We start from the raw sequence: 10,834 nt of genomic DNA, 5'->3' as shown, positions 1-10,834 counted from the left end.
CATGGCTTCAGTACCTACTACAGTATACTGAAGCACAGAAAGATACCGACTGCGCGTATGGTCATGTAAATAATGCTAGAATGCTTGGTAGGAGAGGGTGGAAAAACAACATGCAAATAAATAGATCAAAGACGGCAAACAAATGTGGGAGCGGAGAGAACCACGTTGCTGTATAGTGGACACAAAAAAAAAAAAGGATAAGGGTTTGGACGCAGAATAGCATCCCTCCAGAGGATGGGATATCCCAATCCTGTGATCTGGTGTCGGCGAGCGTGTATGCCCTGTGTGAAGGTGCGATGAGCGCTCGGCCTAAGCTCTCTGTGATGTGCTGCGCTGTCCACTGGGGGCTACAATTAGACCATCAAACTCATTGCAGCCGGGAAGCGGCACACATCTCCAGAGCCTCTCGCTCCAAAGAGACGGCCAACTTGTAAGACTGGGGGAGGTAAGCTTTGATGTGCCAGGCACAGCAGAAGCCTCCCTTTTTGCTCATATTAATGGCAAGGAGATATAACAATTAAAAAAGAAAAGCAGCAGGCAGGAAGGCAGGCAGGCAGGCAGGCAGGCGGGCTGGCGGGTGGGTGGGTGGGCAAGGCGGGCGGCCACCACCACTACTTGTGTGCAACCAGCATTAGCATAGAGGACCTGCAGCAGACATGGAGGTCACAAATGGAGTGCTGGAAGAGCTTTCCGAGCCACTTGAGATGCATTACTACCACTCTCGAGGATACACAGAGGACGAGGGAGTTCAAAACTCAACGATACAATAGAAAACTGAAGATGTGAGCCATCATATGTGTTGAGTTTTAACAATGTGGTTGATGGTTGAAAAATAAAAAAAAGAGTCCTGTTGTTGTATGTTAAGTGACTTAACACAATATAAACCCCTAGTAGGAAAGCCTCCTGATAATCTTAGAGACGTTTAGATCCTTGTCAGAGAACAAATTCTACGGTTTAAATATAAAACAAATTCTGCTTAATGCTATAATCCAAATACCGCACCTTTGTTTACAGCGTCATTGACATTAAGATCTACTTTCGTAGAGAGTAAACGCCAGACGCTCTATCTTCTGATACCATCATCAGGCCTTCCAAGCTAGACAACCACTTACAGGCCATAGGAAAGTTCTAATTAAAGACTCCATTTAAGTGTCGCATAAACACATAACAAATAAGAATCACTGGGCTATGCGATGTGAGAAAAAAAAAAAAAAAGACAAAAACGAAAACCCTGCTCTGTATCCAAAGGTCTGTGGCAGCATCATCTGAGCTTTCCACATACCCGTCTGGTGAGATATAAAAAGAAAAAGGAAGAGAAAAAAAAAAAAAACCGCCTCGTGAGGAAGAAACGTCTTGTTACGGAGGAACAGAGCATGTCGCAGATGAGAGACGGACAGTGTTCAAAGAGACGCAGGCCAGTGAAGCGCTCGCTTGCTCGCATCTCCTCCATGCCGCTCTGTCCTTAATGAGCCTCCCTGTAAAGCCCGGGCTCTGCGGCTGTCTGTCTCTCTCCAATCACGGCCTGCCGCTTTATCCACACACGCTCGCTCAGCTCTGTTTACCTCTTCCAAAACGGCTGTTAACAAAACAAATGAATGAATAAATGGGCAAATGAATGTGTTCGGTTAATGTTAATAATGCATGAAAACTAAGCGGAGTTTTGACAGCTCTCCAGCTGCATTAAAGCAGAGAAAATCTCTGGTTAAAACAAGAGATGTGGGTAAAAGGTTTTTGGTGCTGTCCATTTAGTTAGAGACGCAACTGAACCTTGTGTCCCCCTTTTTTTTACCTGTCTGTCAAATTAGAGACACTGCAGAGTTTGTGTGTTCAACACTCTGCACAAGAGACACGTTCTTCTTTTCTACTGAATAAATGACCACCGAGACGTATTTAAAGGTACGACAATACACATCAACGAGATCGTTTACTAAGCTGTTCGAGAAGAAAAACCCTCGCAGGAACAACAACAAAGAGAAAGTACATCAAAAAAATAAATAAAGACTGAGTTATGACTGGAAAGAATGAAAGAGTTCCGTGTCACTTTTGCTCTTTAGACACAATGAAGACAGATCGTAGATAATACTAACTGCACGTACTGTGGAGAAACATCAAAACGAGATAAACAAGTAAAAAGCAGCGTAAAAACGCACCGAAACGTCTGAAAGGAATAAAACCCGATAAATTGGCGTCGAGATCTCGCAAAAGGGTGAACTGACACACATCTGAAAATGATCTGTAGGAGGGGAATGTGAAAGGACAATGCAAAACTGCATCGAAATCAGATCCCAAGTGTTCCTAAAGTATCGTTCTCCTGCTCTCAGCGAGGCCTCGCGGAATAAACCTGATTCGGGTCGGCTTAAGAGCTCCCTGGAAGCAGTCAGCATTCCAGCAGCAAATACACACACACACACACACACACACACACACACACGCACAAAAGTGTTAAAAATTTAAGTGTCACGGCGCATTCAGTTACAACAATAAATTATTCTTTGGGAATGTCAGATTGAAGGTTTACCCCTCCTCCCTAACACTCATTCACTCATTCTGTCCTCCTCGCTCGCAGTCACACACTCACACATTAATGTACACTCTTCCCGCCTCTTGAGCTCTCTTGAAATCTCCCTTGGCACATTACGTGGCCAATCTGAGTGTCCATGAAGCATGCAGTAATTGTACCTAAAGCATAGGGGGCTTTGGTCCAACCTAAACAATAGATTAGTGAGGGAACATGCTGTGGGACACCGTGCAATTTCAGTGGACCACAAACGCCTTCCCCTTCATATCCCTAAAGACCAGCTTCCATATGGTGGAATTTCATAATGGGAATTTTCACAGCCACAAATTTGGTGGAAAGCGCTATTCATTTTCACTGCAATTAAATTATTGCGCAAATGTATCTGTTTTTTTTTGATGGAGGGTGTGGGTAAAGGTTTTTTATTTTTATTTTTTTTTTTTGGGGGGGGGGGGGGGGCAAGTGTTACTAAAACAAGCGTAGCACATCCAAAAACAGCTCCCCTGCTATAAGGCCACCCAGGGGAAGCAGCGTAAATCACTCATTCGTCTCCCCCAAGTTCACCTAAAACTTCCTGGAACCAGAGTGAGCACACTTAAATATAAATAAGGATTGGAGTGGAAGAAGTAACAGCGATTATGTAAAGTGGAACAAAAAGGGAGAAGAAAAAAAGACCACTCAGAGCTCATAAAAAACATCCAGTATATTAGTAGTCCAGATGTCCCCTGTGCATTACGCTCACACACTAGATGACGGCTATCACGGCTAACTACTTAGTTAACACAAATCATTTTTCATGTCGCACTGCACAATGATTAAACACACCAGGAGCCATTTTTTTGTTTCCCAATTCATAAAACAGCTGCCTCATGCTAAACTGTGAATAAAAGAGCCATTTTTTTATCCTTGGCTTCATCCTTATCTTGTCCCTTCCTCTTCCTCCTCTTCTCTCTCTGCCACTTTCCCAAGCTCCTCTATTACAGGCCTGTGAAAAGAGGTCATGTATCAGTTTACTGAAAGTCCCTCTCTGACCACACGACCCCCCCACAGCCTACACAGCCCCATGTCATTCCATCACTCTGTCCCTCCCTCCCTGCTTTCCTCCATACCCATTCTATTCTTCCATAACGCTGCCCAACAGCTCCGCCCCCTCGTCTACCCACAGCCCGATACTAATTGGTAAATCTGTCGAACCATAGCAGGCCAACAATAAGACACCTGGAGTTCTGTCAAAACACGTTTCTCTGTGAAACAGCCTCAAGTGCTAATACTGTACCAGCTAACTCGGCCAACCTCTCCCTTAACACCACAAGGTGTGTTTGCATGTGGGGGTGTGGTGTGGGTGTGGGAAACAAATATGGATTATACCCTGTTATCATGGAACTCACTGTTGCTTGAATTGTTTGCGTTCTTTAAGCATCCCGATCTATCTCATGTGTGTGTTACTGTATGTCATTGTGGTAATTAATACATTTTATTTTATTCCAGGTCCTTACCACTATATAAAAAAAACTCATATCTGTTCCAACAGTGTTTTGATGTGATTTTTAAACCACATTTTATGTTCATTTTTATTGTCTGCTGGGTCGCTGTGGGTTAAAAGACCTAAGACCTAAATATCACAATGAAGGACCATGATAAAGTCCCTCATGAGAGAATGACCAGGAGATCTGTGAGTGACCCAGTGCAGAGTAGGGGCTGATTTAATACATACATATATTTGTAAAAAAAAATATATATTGGTCCTACATTGTAGATATAACCACAATGACACTCTATTCATGCAATGGCATCATCACCATTACTTGTTTTTGACCATATCACACAGTCTGAGTGTGTATCCCCTTATAGACTGACTCACAGGAAATCCTAAAGGAAGTTCCTTCATCAAAAATCTCACACATTTTCAGAACCCTTCTCCTGTTTTCTCCTTCCATAGACAAAAAGTGAACTGTACTGTTTCGGATCCACCGCCGTGCTGCAGTGTTGCAGTGAAATCGTGTGCAGTCGAGCTTAAAAAGGTGATCCAGCTTTAGTTAAGACATGCGGTGTACACATTTGCTTGTCATGCTTGTCAGTGAACTCTCTCTTGCACACATGCAAAACAGGCACGGGCAGGAACACCTATGGCAAAACTATGTGGACATTAAGATCAACATTTTGCGTTCAACTCACTGACAAACTCCCTCTTCGGCACACATGCACTCACACCCACAAGCACATGCTAAGGAGCCCCACCCCGATCTTGTCAAACAAGTTCTGGCAGCAACATTTTGCAAAACCTCTGTGCAAGGTGGGGGTGGGGGTGGGGAAGAAATGGAAATCTGGTTATTCACCGAGCAGAAGACCTCTTCAAAAGCTGAGTCCATTATTACCTACATGCAGCGAGGCGATCAATGAGCAATTGATCAGTGGAGCAACTCAAAGAGCTATTCCCTCGAGGACTTGGCGACGAGCTCTTGCCACAACGCAACAGCTCTATTTACAATGCTAACTGTAAGAAGATGAGCTGAACATTTTCAGTCCCCTGATCTCCACGACAACTTTGCATTTGGCAGACCAAGGCTACTCATTGTACGGTGATCTTTTGAGCCCTCCAACTATTTGTGTCCACCGATGAGGGTCTAGGCGTGAACGAGACACTCGGCAGCAGTGTACCATGCCAGTCTGTGCCTGGCAAATGCTGCCAAGCACCTCTCTTTCTCTGTCACACACACACACACTGCTTTCCTCTTAATAGATCGTTTCTCTGCCAGTGGACAAGAGGACAATTAAGGCAGATAGACTGCGGCCTTGTCTCGTGCAAACATCCTTAACCTCTTCCCACATGACACGTCGCTTCGCAAGCATGCGCATAAACACGACCCACTCTGCTTCCTCACTCATACGCTGGCATACGTTCAAGCCCAGATGCCAGAACTGAAAAGCAGCCTCTTCATGCCAGCTGCTTCAGGAGAAAGAAAAAGAAAGAGAAATAATCGCCACCATTCCGGAAGATGAGAGGAAAAAATAATTTACATAACACAAATGCGGCTCCATAGCAAGAGCGTTTACAAAGATGACGCTCGGAAGACGACGAGGCTGTTAGGAGAACGCCTGGAGGGACCGAACGGTTTAAAAGTCCCGCAACAGACCAAGCTGAAGTTGAGCACCAAATGTTGCACTTATGAATACAATGAGCTGAAAGGTACAGCTTCACTCTGATGGACCTGTCCACAACACTTGTAGAGCATGGAGGTAAAACGTATAAAATTATTCTGTAAAAATTCGATTGTAATATTACAATAGGAGTTTTATAATTTTCTAACTTTAAAAAAAAAAAAAAAAAAAGATCTGTGGAACTAAAAAGTTATCGTTCCATAACACACACTCTGTGTCACCTGAGTCATATGAATCTAAAACAAACCACTGACATCCTTTTTCACTATCGTCCCCATTTACAGTCTATTTCTGAGGTCTGAGGTCACACTTAGGTTCCCATCTATTCATTTTACACAGCGGGACACCTACACTTTACTCCACACACACATACATGCCATAAGAGCAGCCAGGCATTTCTTGACCGTGAGGCTGTAAACCCGAGTGCATCCTCGCTGCGTGAATGAATGCACGGCTGTGTGAAGCATGCGGACGGTCAGCCAGTGTAAACTAGAGGGGTGTGTAACGAGAGTGCCACGGTGCTAACATGGTCGACAGGGGCTTCCTGCCAAATAATGAAAGGTTAGAAGAGGGACAGCGAAAAAAAAAGGGATGAGAAAGAGAAAGGAGGAAGGAGGTAAATATTTTATAGACCGTTAAAAATGTTGATGCTAAACACATGCCTCAGAACGCAACACAAATAGACAGGCGAGCTTACTTTATCCTGAGTTTATCCTATCATGTGACTTGTTCAATTCAGGGCAGGATGTTGTTGAACAAACCCACACACACAGGATCATCATGTTCCTTATACAATACAATGGGTGGCCTGAGTGCTAAGAGCAGGTTAACGAAGATGGGAAGGTTTAAGAGCACACAGGCTGATAACCTTGTCACCGTTTGCCCTCAGTAAAGAGCCTGTTTCCCAGAGGTCTCTTTATCACAGCACAAGCGACTGCTACGTTTGGCATGAGAAAATTAAATTTATGCTTGTTCCACTTATCCTCTACCTAAATACATGTGCTCAAGATTAGTACTAATGAAAACTCACAATATGTTACGCTGCATAAAAAAAATGCAGAGAGAAACAAACATACAAACAAAAAACCCACTGATTACTGTAAATTATTAGTTATTGGTTTTGTGTGAGACATCCAAATGGACATAAAGTTATTTAATGTCTCTTAAATGTCTTTGGCATGTCTTCCTCTTCCTCTTCTTCAGTGAGCTGTCTTGATCTGTAATTTTCTTTTACCAATCTTATTTCAAGTTGGTGTCACTGAAAAGATGATAAACTTTTCAAACTAAACTAAACAAAAGTCTTTCTGTCATCGGTGTGACCAATCTATTTAGCCCTCAATTTGGTAGAAAATGAACAAGCACCAAAGTTCTGTCAGGCAGCTTATTTTTGAATGTTTGGGAGAAAAACACGCTATGTTGTGTCTGGGTGAGAAAGTGTGTGGTGGGGGTTGGGTGACTACAGGAACAACTCTGGCCATGTTCAGATTACATCCACACACAAGGATATGGCTAAGCATTATAGCCTGAGATCCTGCTCACATTCGACAGTGATAAGAACGTGAAGTGACCATGAGTTTTAAACAACTCAGTGAGTTTAGAACAGGAAAGGCCTTGGAAAAGCTGCAGGCAAAATGCCAATCGTGTGCACACCATCAAAAGAGACGGAACACAGTGCACAGTACAGCTCTTTGAGAAAGACAGCGAGAGAGCTGGTATGTGTGAGAGAAAAAGAGAGAGAGAGAATGCACTGGAGTTCAGTCTGAAGTCTGTGACACTGGGGTGCTCATTATCAGCGAGGGGGCAGGGATTTCCCAGCAGGCCTCTGGCCCTCCCAGCTATTGTCCAGCCAGTCCAGGTGCACCACCATTCACACACACACACACACAAAATAGAGCAAATTACCAGGCAAAACTGTCCCTGCACCATCCTGACACAGCCTGCTCCGTCTCACACACTCAATGGGAGGTTGAGAAGATGCAGTGCACTGAGGGACTTTTTTTTTTTTTTTTAATATTCTCCCCAATATGGCTGGACTCATGGCTGGATAAAAGAAAAAACCTGTGCTTCTATGTCGAGAGTTCATCATGGTGATCGCTGATGTTAAAGACTGCACAGCATTCATAGGTACAGAATGCAGGGTTTCAGGTGGGAGGTCCCGCTCTGTATGAACTGCTCACATTCCATTACTTCCTCACTACTAATTACCATACACTCGGAGCTGGCACAAAACAGAACTCTTCCCTCACCCCCCACCCCTCCTCCTCCTTTCCTCTCCCCTTTCTCAGCATCCTTGTGGTTCCCGCGTTTTACACACACACACACACACACACACACACACACACACACACACACACACACACACACACACACACACACAAGGACAGTTTCTATTTTCATGGGACATTTACATTGTCTTGTGTTTTTAATGCCTCATACTATAAAAAATAAAAACTTTTGTTTGGTAAATCTCCAAATTGCAATGCACTCTAAATGTAGTCCTCACAAAGGGATAAAAACCTACACATTCAATCAGCAGTGAAACCCGGTGGGGAAACAGTTAACACTCCAGCCATCCTCTGCAGCCAGTGAAAGCCCTAAACACAATAGAGCCATTGTCCAGCCTCAACAAGACCCAGAGGAAAGGGTGGTGAGTGTGTGTGTGTGTGTGTGTGTGTGTGTGTGTGTGTGTGTGTGTGTGTGTGTGTGTGTGTGTGTGTGTGTATTTATTTCTGCATCATTTTCCAAGCATTTATTAAAAAATACTTTTAAAAAGTTTGAACCCCACAGAAGTACACTTCAGAAAGTAATCTGTCTAATTCCTGCCTCTGTGCGACTTTAAATCAACTCCAGACACACTATAGCACCTGTCTGCACATTTCAATCACAAAGTGCATTTGACTGATCAGTTGATCTGATTTCAGTCATGAACCTGGCTCCTGTGGTATGAAATGCTCGGTCTCAGTCACATGATGGGAACACAATGGCGGAGCAGCAGTGGACAGCTGTTTGCACGGACAGACGGAGAGTGCTGGAAAGTGAGCCTGGAACGAATGGCCAATCTGTCACAGCTGTGGGGAAATATCCCATCTCACCCTGCCCCCTAAAGGTTTCCCTTACACCACACTGGACTGACATCATGCTGTGCGTGTAGTGTGTGTGTGCGTGTAGACGAGAGAGTTTGGGACTTCGGTACGTAATGCATTACTAATCACTACATATCTGTGGTTCTGTAAATGTGCTCTGGATGGAAGTGAGTTTAAGACATTTAGGTCATTTCTCAACAATTCCATTTAGTTTATAAGTCTTCTCAGTAGTTAGATGTGTTGCTCTCTCACCTCTACTAGACTCATACATACTGTACACAGTGGTAAAAGACTTCTTTGAGCCCCCAGTGCCTCTGTGACCAACAAGTAGTGTGAGCTCAAGTTACTGTCTATATGGTTCTCTCTGCATGTTTTCTCTCTCTCTCTCTCTCTCTCTCTCTCTCTCTCTCAGACACACACACACACACACACACACACACACACACACACACACACACACACACACACACGTATGTGCATGCCTTTCTATCCCTCTGTCTCTCTCCAGCTGATTGAAAGATCACTTGAACTTCAGCTCCTGCCCCTTATCTCCTGCCTATCGGCATTCTCTTATCGGGTCACAACAGACAAGGATGCCAGGTGTTAGTCTGATTTGACAGCAAAAAAACTGTATTGTTTTTGTACTGTATTGCAGAAATAGACTGATATAAAATATATATACAATATGTATACACTGGATTGGACATTTCAGACCTGAACACATTCACCTGTCTCAGACAATAGCATGTGGTCTAACTAAAGTTTATCACTAGCATGATGCAAACGAAGGAAATGCTTTATCAATCGCACGTGTATCAGAGTAAGGAGAGAGAGAAAAAGAGGGTAAGCAGGAAAACCAGTAAGTTCATGTTGCTGATTTCACCTAGCTCAGGCGTGAACAAACAAAATTCAGGACCTAATCACAACTAATAAATAAACAAATAGATGGAGATGGAATTCAAAATAAAGTTGTTCACTAGAGAGAGATTTAGTTTCAAACTCTGCAATGAATTAATTTGCTAAGTATTTACAGCCTTAGCTTAGCAACCTTAGCATAGACAGCCAGGGATTATAGTCAAGTACAGCATTTACCTGAAATGGGTTTTAAATGCTCCCTGTAGTTTTAATCATTTTGAGAGGAAGAAGTGCATATTTTCTTTACCCCTCTTTTAAAAAAGCAGAAAGCAGCCTTGTAAACCTGCCCATATGTTCCCAAAATAGCCCAGTACCTTTAAAGAGTGAAGATCTCACTGGCTGTTCAGTTCATCAAAATGCTGCCATCGCCAACTCTTTGGTGCTAAACTTAACTTTTGACAGCTCTCTGTTTCAAATAAACACAGCGTGGCAGGGAGCTATTCTTAACTCAGTTCTGCCAAGATGCACTGAAGTCTAGGATGTTATGTGCACTGTGTGTTCACTTCAGGAAGGGATGGAAGCCATTTAATAATGGGCCCCGAGTCACCCACAACAAACTCTGAAAGTGTCAAGAAGTTTTGCACTCACAAGCTCAAAGCTGCAGAGGTGGCAAATTATCTAACACCAATTTCAAAAGTAAAAAATAAAAAATGTGACAGTGAAAATGCAAGGCCAGTGACTGTAGTTATACAACTTTAATGACTTTCTTAATCGACTTTTCTGATCTGTGCCTGACCCTAAGATCAGGGCCAATAAATAAATAAGGCTCTAAGCTTTACTCTGGAGTCAACAGAGCAGTTGGTCTACTGACGGACACAGTGAGGTAAAGTTACACACCTCCATTATTTCAGTGCAGTGATATGTCTAGCCTTGGTGTTACTGATGATTGCTCAATGTGTGAAGAGTTTGGGGTTTTACTGACTGGCTATAATATCAGTGGAATCTGTAGAATAAAAACTTGCAGGGATTTATCTAACTGCTGCTTTTACCTCATAGGCCTGACCATTAATGAACCAGTTTCATATGGGAACCCTGTGAGGATGTGTAGCATGTGTGTAGAAATGCAGGCCAATTTCCAGCGACATCACTGTTACTTCGAGTCCTATGTATGCATGTGTTTCATCAAAGGTGAAATAGCCTAGTCACATTTCAGTGTACATGT

At 43.3% G+C, this 10,834-nt stretch overlaps 1 protein-coding gene across 29 annotated transcripts in view; it reads right to left on the bottom strand.

The window, feature by feature from the left end:
- tcf7l2 (transcription factor 7 like 2) overlaps positions 1-10,834 on the bottom strand; it is a 76,690-nt gene that overhangs the window by 40,164 nt on the left and 25,692 nt on the right. The gene's annotated exons all lie outside the window — the stretch shown is intronic.

This window comes from Tachysurus fulvidraco, chromosome 8 (genome assembly GCF_022655615.1).
Source record: "Tachysurus fulvidraco isolate hzauxx_2018 chromosome 8, HZAU_PFXX_2.0, whole genome shotgun sequence".
Lineage (NCBI taxonomy): Eukaryota > Metazoa > Chordata > Actinopteri > Siluriformes > Bagridae > Tachysurus > Tachysurus fulvidraco.
The sequence above is the reverse complement of the archived record's forward strand: the minus strand, read 5'-3'. Positions and strand labels throughout refer to the sequence as shown.